The sequence below is a fragment of the Aythya ferina genome (genome assembly GCF_964211825.1).
Source record: "Aythya ferina genome assembly, chromosome: 3".
NCBI classification, from domain to species: Eukaryota; Metazoa; Chordata; class Aves; order Anseriformes; family Anatidae; genus Aythya; species Aythya ferina.
This window is the reverse complement of record NC_140298.1, coordinates 117,542,908-117,557,391: the sequence shown is the minus strand read 5'-3', so window position 1 is coordinate 117,557,391 and position 14,484 is coordinate 117,542,908. Positions and strand designations below refer to the sequence as shown.

The 14,484-nt window shown below is 37.6% G+C and overlaps 1 protein-coding gene and 1 long non-coding RNA gene across 11 annotated transcripts in view; one reads left to right on the top strand and one right to left on the bottom strand.

Moving 5' to 3' along the window:
• The window catches only part of MSRA (methionine sulfoxide reductase A), a 271,927-nt gene that overhangs the window by 143,960 nt on the left and 113,483 nt on the right, over positions 1 to 14,484 (top strand). The gene's annotated exons all lie outside the window — the stretch shown is intronic.
• LOC311434316 lies at positions 561 to 2,122 on the bottom strand. The gene is made up of 2 exons (XR_014691383.1): positions 1,997 to 2,122; positions 561 to 641 (listed from the first exon to the last, which is right to left on the bottom strand). It is a non-coding gene; the product is annotated as an uncharacterized lncRNA (long non-coding RNA).

The following is a 14,484-nucleotide window of genomic DNA, read 5'->3' as shown; positions in this document are numbered from 1 at the left end:
CAGCAGCTCCACGTCCTCCTGGTGCTGGGCCTGGAGCAGAGGGGGAGAATCCCCTCCCTCGTCAACCACAACCCCCAGGTCCTTCTCCTCAGGGCTGCTCTCAATCCATTTTCCACCCAGCCTGTGTTTGTGCTTGGGATTGCCCCAACCCAAATGCAGGACCTTGCCCTTGGTCTTGTTGAACCTCATGAGGTTACACGAGCCCACCTCGCAGGCCTGGTCAGGCCCCTCTGGATCTCATAATTTCCCTCCAGGATGCTGACTGCACCACACAGCTTGATGTCATCAGCAAACTTGCTGAGAGTTCACTTGATCCCACTGTGTCGTTGACAAGGATGTTAAACAGCGCTGGTCCCAATACTGACCCTTGAGGAACACCGCTCATCACTGATCTCCACTTGGACATTGAGCCGTTAACTGCAGCTCTTTGAGTGCGGCCATCCAGCCAGTGCCTTACCCACCAAGTGGTCCATCCATCAAGTCCATGTCTCTCCAATGAAGAGGCAAGGATGTCGTGTGGGACACTGTGAAATGCTTTCCATTTGTCCAGGTAGATGCTGTCAGTTGCTCTTCCCCTATCCACCAATGTTGTAACCCTGTTGTAGAAGGCCATCAGATTTGTCAGTATATCTGGCATGAAGCTGTTGTAAAATAAAAGGGTTAGGTGTTAGGTTGTCTTAATCATCAGAAGAAAACAAGCTTCCCATCAAGCTCTATGAATCTTGCATTTGTGGCTACACAGTGGCCTTGCTTCAAAAAGACAAGTAACGAAAATGCTTCTTGAGGATATCCTCTTGTCTGGTATGTAGGATGTGCTTTAGAGATGTAGATCCTTTATTCTGTGGGATGTTTGGGATCCAGGTTTCAAACTTCCTGAGCTGGCATTTGATCTGAGGGCTAGCACACCAAAGGTGTGCAGTGTGTTGGCACCAGCTCCTACCGCTTCAGATCAAATTATCTAGGAGGAGCAAAATACTCTTCCTGGTCTTTCCCAGAGATTCACATACACTGAACCCCACCATAGCCTGTAATGATTAGCAGTATCTTTTTTTTTTTTTTTTTTTTTTTTTTTACAGCAGGGTGGCTTTGAGGAACTTTACAGAATAAAGGGAATTATTTCTAAAGCCTGATGGAAGGATGATTCTTACAGGAATTGATGGAAAATAATTAATTAACAAGGGGAAAAAATGGAGAAAAACTTAATTTGTTGCTACTGCTCTTGTAATAGGCCATTTTGATCTTATATTAAAGGTACAGAAATAAATAGTGTCACAACAGATCTGGAAGGCAAATTCTGCAGACCTATTTACTACAGAGCCAAGTGTCTTACTGCATATTCATCTATTTACTGCCTCGGATTCTTCTCTAATTCCTTTATTTTCAATATGATAACAGACTTTTCTCCATGCAGACTCATTGTTACCATGAAATAGAATTTGTCTACACACGATATGTTCGTATAACGTGTGAGGGCAGAATTCATCAAAACAATTGAACTGTGAGCAGTGATACCACTCAGTTGCTTTTTGCCTCTTTTATTCTCATCTTTCTGCATTAGAATTGTTAAATAGGAGCTGCTCTGCCAGAGTGTCAAAGAGTATCTTACAAAAGCAGTTGCCATAGTGTTATACCTGGATATGAATTCTTTTTATATCACTGGCACGGTAAGTGGTTATTTATTTGTACTTAGGCATATTTAATAGCTCTTAATTAGAAGGATGACAGAGTTTGAAGGAACATCTTGCCTAGCAGAGCTATTGCTCCCATTGTATCAGGTAAAGATCACATACAACTTTTTCAGATAACTTTTAAAAGAAAGTTATGAGAAGATAACTCCTTCTTTTCTCACTGCTTCAAAGAATCCCCAAACTGCCACTTCAGTTGTCACTTATACCCACAACACAACCTTCCTCTCCTCTTTCGGAACCCCTCCCACAAATGAAACTTCTTCCTGAAGACAGTAGGGGAAGATCTTCCCATTTAATTACCCTCATACCCCAAACCAGGAACGGAAGTTTCCCTCGTGCAGCACCACAGTCTTGGTCGGTGTGAGCTTTCTTCTCTTTTGTTGCTCTCGCCTTTCATATTCCTCAGCAGTGGTTTGAATGCTGGTCTTTTCCTGGCAGCTCTCTGGAGCAGAACATATTGCAGAAGGCAGGAGGAGCGCCTCAGCTGGGCTGTTACCTTGAGACTCAGCTGATTTCGTTCTATTCCTGGCTCCAAGGTTGACTTGGGTGACCTTCAGCTCTTCCTGCCTATTGTCCTCATTTTTTAAAAAAGGAATACTTTATCTTATCATATAAAGTGCTTTGAAATCTACAGCTATGTGGATTTTTCTGGTACTGAGTGTTGGAGGAAAGAGTAGGTAACAAGAGGAAATACATATTTTTTTCTTTAATTGCCTTTAGTAATAGAGTATTTCAACTGATGCATGTACATATTTATATATCTACATAGTTTTATTCAGCTGAAAATGAACCATGTATCAGAACATTCTACTTTAAACATCATTTTCAATCTCTGTTTTTAAATTCTGTTTTCTTTCTAGTCTTGTAGGATGCAGAAGTAAATACTTGAGTGTATTGTGTAAAATCTTCCTTGGGTACTTTTTAATTGTGCAAATTTAACAATAGGTGATGATACCTATATAGCCCCTTCCCCCTCTCCCCCAAGTCTGCTCTGGTTATTTAATGAAAAGAGGAAATTTAACCTGAAATACATTTTCAGACAAAGATTTTTACACTTCTGCAGAATGCAACTTGATGGCTTAGTTCTGTACTTGAATGTATTCTGCAGATGCACTAGCTTCATTGCAGTTAGTTTTCATTTGTAACAGAGCTACTGAGGAAAAGATCTGGATCTTCTCCCCAAAAGTCGCAGTATTTTCATATATTAAATATAAGAAAAATGTAGTTACAAAGGAAAAGTAACACATTTTTTTTCTCCCGCTGGAAGGTCTATGTCATATTCACTGTCTCCTTCATTAAAGACCTTTTATGAAAATTCCATATGAAAAAGATCCTTCTGCTGCAGAAATGTTCTAAAACACCTAATTCTCCTACAAAGGTTTTTTATTCCCCTAGAATTATTAAAAACACTATTTCTCTATCTCTTTAATTGAATGCAGCAGTATTGCGGTGCTCCAAGACAAGGTAAATCTTATTTCATTGTAAAACTACTACCTTGACATAACCAAAATAATAATAAAAAAGAACCCCAGGGAACAAAAAAAAAATGAAGCCAGAAATTACTGCTTATGCAAGGGTGGTGTTAGTGGTTGTGCCATTCCCTTTTAAATAATTCCTCTCTAATTGGTAACCCAATGTAATGGGTAAGTGAACATATTTCACAGCAGCAGCTGTTGGATGTTCAATGACTGGAAAATACAGTGATGGTTAAGTGTATGGAGTACTCATCCCATCAGTAAGAGTAAGTTAATCATATACAATTCACTGAACAGTAGAGTTGCATTTGCAGAGCAGTGGGCTGCCTTTTAATTGTTGTAGGTCTTTTTCAATATCTTGCAGTATCTTTTGTCTCAGCTGTAGCAGTTTTGGTTGCATCCCTAAAACTGTCAGTCTTCCTTATTTTTGCAAGGGCCTAACAATTCCTCCTTCACAATGCAGCTTAAATTGGACCAGATGCTGCATCAATAGAACAGTCTGCCCATCTCAGAGGCATTAAGCCCAAAATTATTTAGAAAATTGAAGCCTTTAACATACTCTGGATTAATGTGATTAAGTAGAGCTTGCTTTAATTCATAGCCATCTATTCCTTTATTAATAGCCATTTCATCAACAGGAGCAGCACATATGGGTACAAGATGACTGAAAGTTAAATTGATTGCTGTAAGCCTGTAAGAAAAGCATTTAATGTTTCAATAATAACTGATGTAAGACTTCACTGTGGGGCATTTTAGATAGATTTAGACCAGCTTATAGATGCAGTATTTATTAACATCCTTTAATTTTTAATATAAGCTTGCTAAATGAAAGTCTTTTTTTTTTTTTTTTTTTTTTTTTTTTTTTTTTTTTTATCCCTTCCTTAAGTCAGCATTTGATATACAAGATCAGTGTATTTATAAAGGAGAGGCTCTCATGTGAGTGATAACAGCTGGTCCAGGGCATAGTAGAGTCTAGACTTCTGTCAGGCTTAGGAAAAGATAAAATTTAACAGAGGTTAATTTTATATGAGCATACATAACCATACATCCTCCAACAACATACATCTCTGATCTTATAATCATTGCAGGTACTCAAAGAGTGTATGCTAGCTTACATACCTATAATACACAGAGTCCATCATTCACACAGTTATACTCCATTTTTGGGTAGAACACATTTGGAGGGTTCATGTGGTCCTTATTTATTTTCCAGCCCAGTAATGATATATGTACTAATGTACACATGCACACATGTATAAAGAGAGGAGAGACATTAATAGTAGGTATTTTTAAGACTAATGAAAGAATTAAAATCAGTAAGTTGCTCTTCTAAATGAATTAGATTTTTTTTTATTTAAGTATTTGATTTTGGCAAGCTTATGATGTAGCCCTAAAGGAACGGGTACTTTTCAACAAAGTAACAAGACTGTCTCACAGGAAGGTAAACTGCTAATTAGATTGTCACAGTGTTTGTTAACAAATGTCATGGAAGAAATCAGAACAGGTAGATTGGAGTTGGAGAGGTTTTGTAGTCCAAAATACTACGGATAAGGCTTTACTGAATAGCATTTAAGAGATCTAATATATATCTAGGAGTCTAGGTGACTAGCTTTTACTGCATGCCTGATTATTAGACCTTGGAAGTTAGAAGGGGTGAATCCAAAATGACATAACACATTGCATCCTCAGTTTGGGCAGAAGGCAGTCAAGGGAAACAACATGGCCCCAGCCAAGATGTTGACACTTATAGACATGGAGGTTAAAAGAACCTTCGATACTTCATAGAACCTCAGATATTTCATATTTAAGTGTGTTTTGCAATGAAATTACAGGTATATATGGATGCTGAAAAACCTAAGTGGCTAGGAAGGTTTTATTATTATTATTATTTATATATATGTATTTGTACATTGATGAATTAAATATGCCTGGGACCATTTTGTGGCACTGAGTCTGGCTCACAGCAGGTATTTGCCTGTTGAACTCTATTACCCTCCAGACCCAAATGGCTGCATCTCTGGGACACGATCCCTTACCTATAAGGGATCCTTTACCTATAAGTAAGATCCTTTACCTCACCTCCTTGTGAATTGCTCTTTTCATTCCCTCATCTGTGTTTTGGACCCTGGTAGCCAGATGCAGAGCACCAGGCCATCATGCTAAGGGGAGCACTCTGTGCTATAGGGGAGCCTGTGCTCCAGTGGAAGGCAAAAATGAAAGAAAGGCAAAGAATACCTCTGGCTAGTTTTATAGAGGGGCTGGGGGGGATCCTACCTGCTGAGCAGTTGAAGCTCCAAAGCGTAAGAGTTAAGTAGTCATTGCTTTTATGAGAGCTGGAAAGCGTTATGAGTGTTGGATGTTACAAAAACGATGTTCTCTGTAAAGCTTGTACAGGACAGGAATGATGGGCAGAGCCATAGGTTCATGGATTCACCACCATGTCCAACTCTCATGGCCTCCTGCAACTGCAGACCCCAGGATTCACCCCAGAACCTTGGATTAATGTATTTTAGGAAGATAGATAATATCAGGGATTTATCCTTCACAGTTAGGAAATGTCATCTTATTCTAGGTTGAATTTATGTAACTTGTGCTTTCAGCCACAGTCCTGTGCCTCTCTCCCTTAGCAAGCCTGGAAATCTCACAGAATGAGGAAAAACCTCTCCAAGGAGTGTTATCTGTAAGAAAGAAATACGTGCCCCTCATTGTGCCAGATTTGAAGTTATTAAATCCAAATAGATCTCACAGTTGTAGGTACAGTGCAATAAACTTAAATGTGAGCACAGTGATTCATATTATTTGAATATATGACTTTCTTGAGTTTTGTTTTTTACTAGATATTAATGATTGCTATTTTTTTCCCCTCATTGTCTTCTAAGTCCTTTTGGGCATCCAAACTAGGCGTTTCTTGTTGGAAGAATTAATATCAAGGCATACCAGTTTCATTTGAATTAAAATAATTTCTTTGCCTTTCTTAAATGCTCCCATTTAAATGGGAATTTCAGAAAGGATACAAGTGACCTGTAATTTAAAACTCTTGATTTGTGAGTGGTTGGATAGAAATAATGGATAGTCTAATACAATGAATGTTCATTAAGTTTAAGCAGGAGGTAAATGCTTTCACTGGTCTAATGTGAAGTACGACATTTACATTTTAGCAAAAATGGCAAAAATAATTTTGTTATGTGCAAGTAGCGGTATAAACAGTAAACTGTGTACTGAAGTCAATTTTAATTAATTTAATCAGTGGCTGAAATAAAGGTTGCTCTTATTGGTCTATTATGGCATAATTAATCATCAGTAATAATTCATTTTACATGGCTTCTTAAGGTTAAGCATTGGCACAGCCATTCATTAAAATTGGGGTGAGAATTAATAGTGTCTAAAGGGTTTGCCACAAAAAAAAAGGTGAAATATCTGCAAAGATTTATTAAAGGCTAATGATTGATCTACTTGCCTTTATTTTTTAAACCTGCTCTCAAATATGGGTCATGCAGCTGTAGAAATATATTAGCTGGTGTTTGATCTGTTTGCAGCGGTTAATGGTCTTTGTGCAACCTCTGACACTAGGTAGCATATTTTTCACGGTGTCCTTAAGAAGATCCTCGTCATCACTAAGTGGGGTTTTATGCTTCAGGGTGAGATCCTAGGGGTGAAAAATTCCCACTTAACGTAATCAGAAGTGAGATAGTCTAAAATGTTCGTGTAGCTTTAGGTGATGCTGGCCAAAGAACAAGCTGCCTCTTCGCATTGCAGGGATGTGCATGAGGAGGGCTGGGAAAAACAAACTTGTAGTCAAGGAATTGTTAATTCTTTCCAGCAGCTTTCGTTGGTGACAGGGCTTTTATTCTCTTATTTATACAGCACCTTGCATAGTGAGATGGCAGCCACAATTTGCAGTGTAATATCCGGGCATTATCATAACAAAATAAGGCAGTAAAGGGAGCAGATTTTGTTTTCTAGAAAGACAACCCATCGCTCCAGTGCATGCTCAGCAAGGTCCCCCCAGGAGTAGCTGTGATGGCAAGGAACCCCTTGCCAATGTCACTGGTTTCTGTTTGTCATTATTAAAGAACACATTCTCCTGCATGTGCCTCAACACCTTTTACAGTTAGTGGAGAACAACTTGTGGTTCCCTGCAGTTGGACCAAGAGCCAGCTGCCTGGAGCCAGCTGGTAGAACAGCTTAATCTTCTGGCTACCACGCTCTGCCATCATTTGTCAAGAAGCTTTGTGATGCTGAACATCAGACCAGGTACAAGAACTTCTGAGTTTAACCTAAAGCTGTAGTAGCTGACATGTTTTTGGTGAGTCCTTGGCTCATCCTTTTCCTTCTCTTTGTCTCATGGTTCTTCTTTACCAGTTCTCAGCCAGTTCTGTCTTCTGCTTTCAAACTCATTTGATTGTCCTTCTTGTAAGTCCTTGAAATATCTTTTTTATCAGACAGACTACCAACTTTCTCATTTGCATTCACCTTTCTCACCGTTCAGAGACACTTATACCACCCACCAACGAATTATTGACCTGTCTCTGACCTCACTGCAATTTTTAGTGCTTATACCGGGCAAATTTTAGCTCCCTCCCTCAATAGTCCTTCAGGAGCATCACTTTAAGATAGGCAATACCGTAGTTTATGTCTGAAATAAATAGGATTTCAAAAGCTCTTAAAGGGAAGGTATAGTTTCGCCAAGGCACTGGAAAAGAAATAATTTTCATGCTTTCGGTTAGAGATTTTTTTTTTTCTTGATCATTAAGGTACTTCTCTGCAGTTCCTCTGTCATGTCTGTGTTCTGCTTTCATTTTGGAGGATGCTCTGTTTTGCCTCTTTTCCAGTCACTGGTCTTTCATCAGTCCTGTATGGTATATCCAACAGAATAACATGATTTTTTGTAATTATCGAGCTGTCGGTAATGACCATCAGCTACACCTCATGTCTGCTTGCTCAGTTCTTCCCAGCATTCTCATAGCTGCATTCTAGATAAGTAAACTGTCAACGTTTTATCTTTTTAGCATCTTATTCACTTGTAGTTTGTTTCTGCTAAAGACTTTTGCAGAAAACAGGTTGCTTGGCCATTTTTAGAACTTTCTGGAATTCTATTGTTACCTTTCATGGACTTAAAAGTGCTTGTCTAAAGCCTTTGGCTAGTATAAATTAATTCTGAATTTCCATCCCAGTACTTTTTTCCCTGGAAACCCTCTGAATGTCTGTCTGTCATCACCAAGGTCTCTGCTCTGTTGCTGCCTCTTTTCAGTTTGATGTCTGTGAGAGGTCTCTGGTGAAACCAGGTTGCCTGAATTGTTTTTGCGTGTTTGTTTGGGGGAAATAATGATCCCAATCATATTTATGTATATCATATAACTGTCAGATCAGTTTAATAATAGTTATATATGAAAGAGAAGCTTTCAGAGTACTAATACTGCAGTCTATCTTTTTTCTTTATTGTTATTTTTTTCATTCCAGCCTGCAATTCTCAGGTATTAAGCATTTAGATATGTGCAGCTTTCTTCCAAGGGCTATGTTGTTGTTCAGATTCACAAAGAGTGAGAATTGGCATATTTCAGAAATCTAACCTTGTATTCAGAGAACTCCTCGGAGTACTAACCTCTTACTGAAATCACTCTAGAGAGAAAAAGGATAAAACAACCATTTTTGTTATTCTAGTGGAATAGAATAAATCTTGTTTCTTCCTTTTTATCTTCCAGATTATTTAACATTTTCCAACTCCTTACACGGAACTTGCTATAAATAAATGTCCCGAGGCATTCTATTTACCTCCATTTATTCCTCTTTAAAGTTCTCAATCCATGGTATATTCTTCACATTTCTGTAATTCTTTTCCTTCCATTATGTCCATTTATTTAAGCAAATCCTGTGTATTGCATAACTCCAGTACAGAGCCTTTGCAGATAAAAGCTGTATTTTTTTTTCCAAAAAATCTGTATTTTCTGCTAAATTGACACGAGAAAAAATATTCCCATTACAGACTGAAGTTGGATCCTAGTACTGAGTCTGGGCATTTTATTGAGATCTACCTTTTCCACTTTTTTATCTCTGCTTTTTCAGTACTGCAGCACAGACCTGATCTGAGTTTCGTGAATATTTTTGTGAACAAATCTCTCATTAAGACTCTTTTCTGGAGACTTGGGTCTTTACAGCTGCTTACTCCTGATCCTGCTCACAGTTGTGCTGGAACATCACCCCCTTCCCAACCAGGGTATTTTTGGTTTCCATTGGCCTTTTCAGGAACAAGTCATAGTTGAAACAAACAAGTAAAGCTTTATATGAGACAGCAGCACTCAGGTTTTTGAAGACTTACTCTTTGGCTTTTTTAAACACAAGCTTTTTTCTAGCTTTAGGAACTACAAGAAATATAAATATTCAGGCAAATTAAAATATGATCTGGAAATAATGGCTTCAGATTCCTAATCATAGAATCACAGCAGTCTGTGCCACCAGGATGGGCTCTGGAAAGTTCCTCATATTGTTCCTTGCCCTCTGTGGTCAGCTCTCTATCCCTGGCTGGTTCAGCGGTCAGAAGGTTCCTGCTCTTCAAAGACTTGGTCTTTGTGTCTCCACCTATTGGATCTTTCAGGGGATTGTATTAACATTTGGTTTATTCCCTGTTTTTTAAGGAAAATTTCAATGTTCCAACAATCTTGCCTCATTTTGCAGTCATCTTCTAGTCCTGTGGTACTTCACTTTGCATGCTCTTCGTGTTATGACTCTGGATTGTCTTTGATCAGAGAAGGCCAAGACACAAGTCCCGAGGAGACTCTCTGACTTCTATTCCACCAAGGCAGTAACTGAGGAAATATTTTAATAATCACTCAGGATTCAGTCATTATACCTAATTCTATTTCTGAAATCATCACCTGGAGCCAACTTCATATCTTACAAACAAAATCCTGAGGGACACATTAGGTTATTTGCTTAAGGTGACACAGGGGATCTATGGCTGGACCAAAACTGAGCCAGACAGCTGCAACTTGTGCCTGTGGATTTCACAATAAAATAAATAGGGAGGAATTATTTAGTTGCTTGAACAGACAGCCATTTAGATGCTGTAAATGATCAGAGCCATACAGGCAGGGCTGACAAATTGTCACTGGGCCTCTAGGAGACCTTCTGCCTTCTGGAGCAGCAGCTGAAGTCCAGATGATTTGTCCAAAGTCATCTCAAATAAACTAGATGCCTTTGTGGTACAACTGAACTAGTGGTAGTAATCTTAATTTCATCTAGTTGAAGATAGCATCCTTTTTATTGAGCTTGTTAGAAACAATTAGTGTTCTGGAAATGGAAGGTAATATAGCCAAATTATTACCATATGAAATTCTTACCTGAAGGCAAAATTGCATCACTGTATGTATTCCACACATCATGGCATAACTGATTTTTTTTTATTATTATCAAAGCATGGTAATATTGCTTCCCTTTGCCCAACACTAAATATTGGTATTAGGTAAGGCTGTACACTTGGGTTTTTAAATGAATAAAAATGCTGTTGGCACAGCTTATAGTTTTCAAATAAATTACGTTGCATGTTTGGAAAATTAATTATGAAGAACACAATGTATTAGCGGGTTTCGCTCTGCAAAATGGGGATAATGGAATCAAAATTTAGAAACTACTTTGAAGTCTTCAGGACAAAGGCATGGTGCAACTGTGACGTAGTGTTAATCTTTTATCCTCAAAGTTTTTCATGCCCATGGATAACAGGATATATTTCCTGGGCTGGTCTTTATTCACTGTGTTTATCTATTATGATAAAAAACGTCAACATCATCTCATTAATTTAATTTTTCAAAGGAGCTTTGCAATGAGACTAGCTTCTGAGCTATTAAATTCATAACTGTGTGACAGCAGAAACCAATGAGACCAGACATAGACCAAAGTTGCATGGAATGGGATAATGAATCTTGGGCTTTAGTTACTGGCCAAAGTTGGAGCTGCAGTTCAGCTCGGGTCCTGTTCACATAGCAAAAGGCAATGCATTTAGGTTGGATGCCCCCAAAGTCTTACACTGCTGTGCTCTGTTCCCTGTTCTCTTCTATTTCCTTGCATTTTTTTCTGTTGTCCAGGAGTGTCCTCTATACACTATGTATATCGATCAACATGTATCATTGTAATAATATGTATATCAATGAATGAGTGAATGTGATTATTGTTTATATAAAGCATATGTATGAATTAAAAAGTCTTTTATTGTATGCCAGTATGTCACAAATTTGTTACGGGAGCCTCATTATATTTCTTAAAAGGCATATTCCTACCTGATCTCATAGGCACAAATGTGCCAGATAAGGAATGAATTCAAAAGCAGCGAATGAGCAGGGTTGTAGAATACAACGACTTAAGTTCTGAAAGACAACATTTTTTCTTCTGAGGAGGCTAAATTCACTTAGTCCAAAGTATCCAGTAAAAACCTAAGCTGAGCAGTTTAAGACTGAATTCTCCCCAAACACAGAATCTAAAATTACAGCCCATTAAATCTTTCCTGAAATATGAATAATTTTAATCAGAGGAGTACTTTTGCATTTGTGATGTGTTTCCAGAGTCAGGACTAGAATTTTTTACCCAAAGCAAACAAACAAACAAAGAAAAAACTTTCCAGGAATTTCGATTTCTCTTAGTGATGTTACTCTGTTGATGGCTGGCTCATCACATGAGGACATATTTTTTCCTAACGAGACTCTCTGTTAAAAAGTGGAATTCTTTCTTCCCTTTTTTCTGGATATATATATTTTTAATGTATTACTGTTTATTATCTAATACAGGGCAGAGAAGAAGACACATAATGCAACAACTTTGAGGAATGTCAAAGTAAAGGGTGATAAAATCAAAGAAGATTCTTGTATTTATCACAGCATGAGTGAGGGAAACAAATCTATTGTGGATTTTAGCTCCTCTTATAAATATCATCTAAACAAAAGATGAAGTGTTAACATACATTTAAAGCAAAACTGTGTATTGTGTTGTTATGAAGGCTTAGGAACAAGGTTTTCTTGTGCTTTCTTTGAGGAGGTGGAAATAAATTTATTTGTAATGAAAAATGATGGACTCTATCTTGTTATAGCCTTCCATGGCTTGGATCCTAGTCTAGGAAAGAAAATTGAATGATTTGTACTGTTTTATGCTATTGAGTGTTTCAGTCCCAGACAGGAAAATGACACATTTCCCACATATATTTTGAAGATATTCAGTGACAGTTTTCAAAGCCACCTGTCTTCTGTGCAATATCTTCATTGTGTGTTCATATGACCATATTTTTGACCTTCTTTCATTTTTACTTTTTTTTTTTTTTTTTTTTTTTATAACTGTGCAAACCGCTTTTCATGAGATATATTGCATTTTTTTTTGGTATTTGAAAATGTATGAAATAGATTTTTGTTTCCAAGAGCAAAGTTTTTGTTAGAGCAATGGTTATTTTAGCATGCCATTTTACAGAAAGCTCACATATAAACCAGTTATGCCTGAACTCCTGACTCCACAGCAGTGTAAGGTGCTGTAGAGAATATGAGGTTGCTGCTAGTTACGAGGCTAGGGTTCTGTAATTCCCATTACTTCTTCCATATTTTATCTTTCATTTTATTACTTAACTTTGTAATTAATGTGTCCTAACCTAAAGCCAGCATTTCTCACTCTAAGATGTGCACAACCATTTGTTTTGTTCTATATTCACCCAGTGTAGTGTTTAGTGTCACACAGGCTAGATGTTAGAAGCCTGGCATTGCACTTCCATGGTGCCAAGTATAACTGGTTTGTCAGTAAACATAATTTATTGATATGTAAAGGCTCTGTCCATCTAATGTGTAAGCTTAGGGTTAAATTTGAGCTTTTAAATAAGAATTTTGTCAAAGTGGCAGTAAGGTAGGTGTCTTTCTGCTCCCAACACTAGCTGAAAGATGTTAACTCACCTATATAAAGATAATATAGAAATTGTAGTTAGGTTATAGTCTACTTCATCGACCATGATGAAAAGAAGATAATACGGAAGCCCCGACTCTTTGTGCAGTTTGGAATAGAAAGGCTTTATTAAAGTTAAGTGAACAAAGGAAAAGAGGGGCAATTCACTCATATATTCACAGCATTTAAGGCTGGTAAGGGCTCACTGCATTATTTAATTTGATATCTTTTATATCATAGGCCATTACATTTTATCCATTTACTATTTTATTAAGCTGTATAACTTTTTCCTTTAAGTTTAACAGGTATTTGTCTGAGCATCTCTCCCAGAATGAAATCTGACTTCATTTGAAAGTATCAGGAGATGAGGAATAAACCACTTCCCTTGGTTTATAAGACATAGGTATATAGGAACACTGAATGGTCAAATGGCGTAATTCAGTGGTGTAATGTTTTGTAGCAGATAATCATCTTCAGTATTAAAAATATGTGCCTGCTTGTCCATTTGAATTTCCCTGGTTTCAGCTCCTACCACCGGCTCTTGATGCCTTTTCCTTTCTTGTTCAAAGACCCTCAGTCATTCTCTTCCTGGGAAGATGCTTATATCCTTTAATCAAAAACCTCTAGATTTTCTTTTTGAAAGCTAAACATTTCATGCCTTTTGAGGCTGTCACTGAAATCATTTTTGAGGGTCTAGTTAATGTCAGGATTGATCTCACCAGTGCTCTTCCAACCAACATCATTTTTACTTAGGCATCCCAATGCAGGCACTATGTTTTTTAACATTGCAAAAGAATTCTATATTTAATTGCTTGTCTACTGCCACCCTTGCACTTTCCTCTAAGATTGTTCCCTGTTTGCAGGTATGGTGTGTGTCACTTGTTCCCATAAGTACAATTTTAAATATGACTCTTTTTAACACATTTTTGATTGAATGGGCCCAGCACAGCAAGTGATCACTTTCTCAGACCATCCTATCAGCCTCCTCATCTGAGTTACCAACAGATTTTGGAAGTTGAGACTTTTTATTTCTTTAAAATTACTGATGAAAGCAACAGGCTTTGTACCAGTCCCTGTAGAGCACAGATAAAAATGCTCCAATTCAATGCGCGTTCCCTTTAGACAATTTTTTTAGAACTGTCATTTAGACAATTCTTAATCCATTTAACACGTGCACTATTGATATTGTATGGTGCTAATTTTTTAATCAGACTGTCATGAAGTAATAAGTCAAATGCATTAATAAAGTCTAAGTCTATTACATCCATGCTATTACATTCCACATTTATTACAACTAGACTTGTAATTTCATCAGAGAATGAAATCAAGTTTGGCTGACAAGACCTATATTCCATGCAACCATGTTGACTGGCATTAATTATATGCCTATCTTCAACATTTTCTCTTCAGTTGAATGT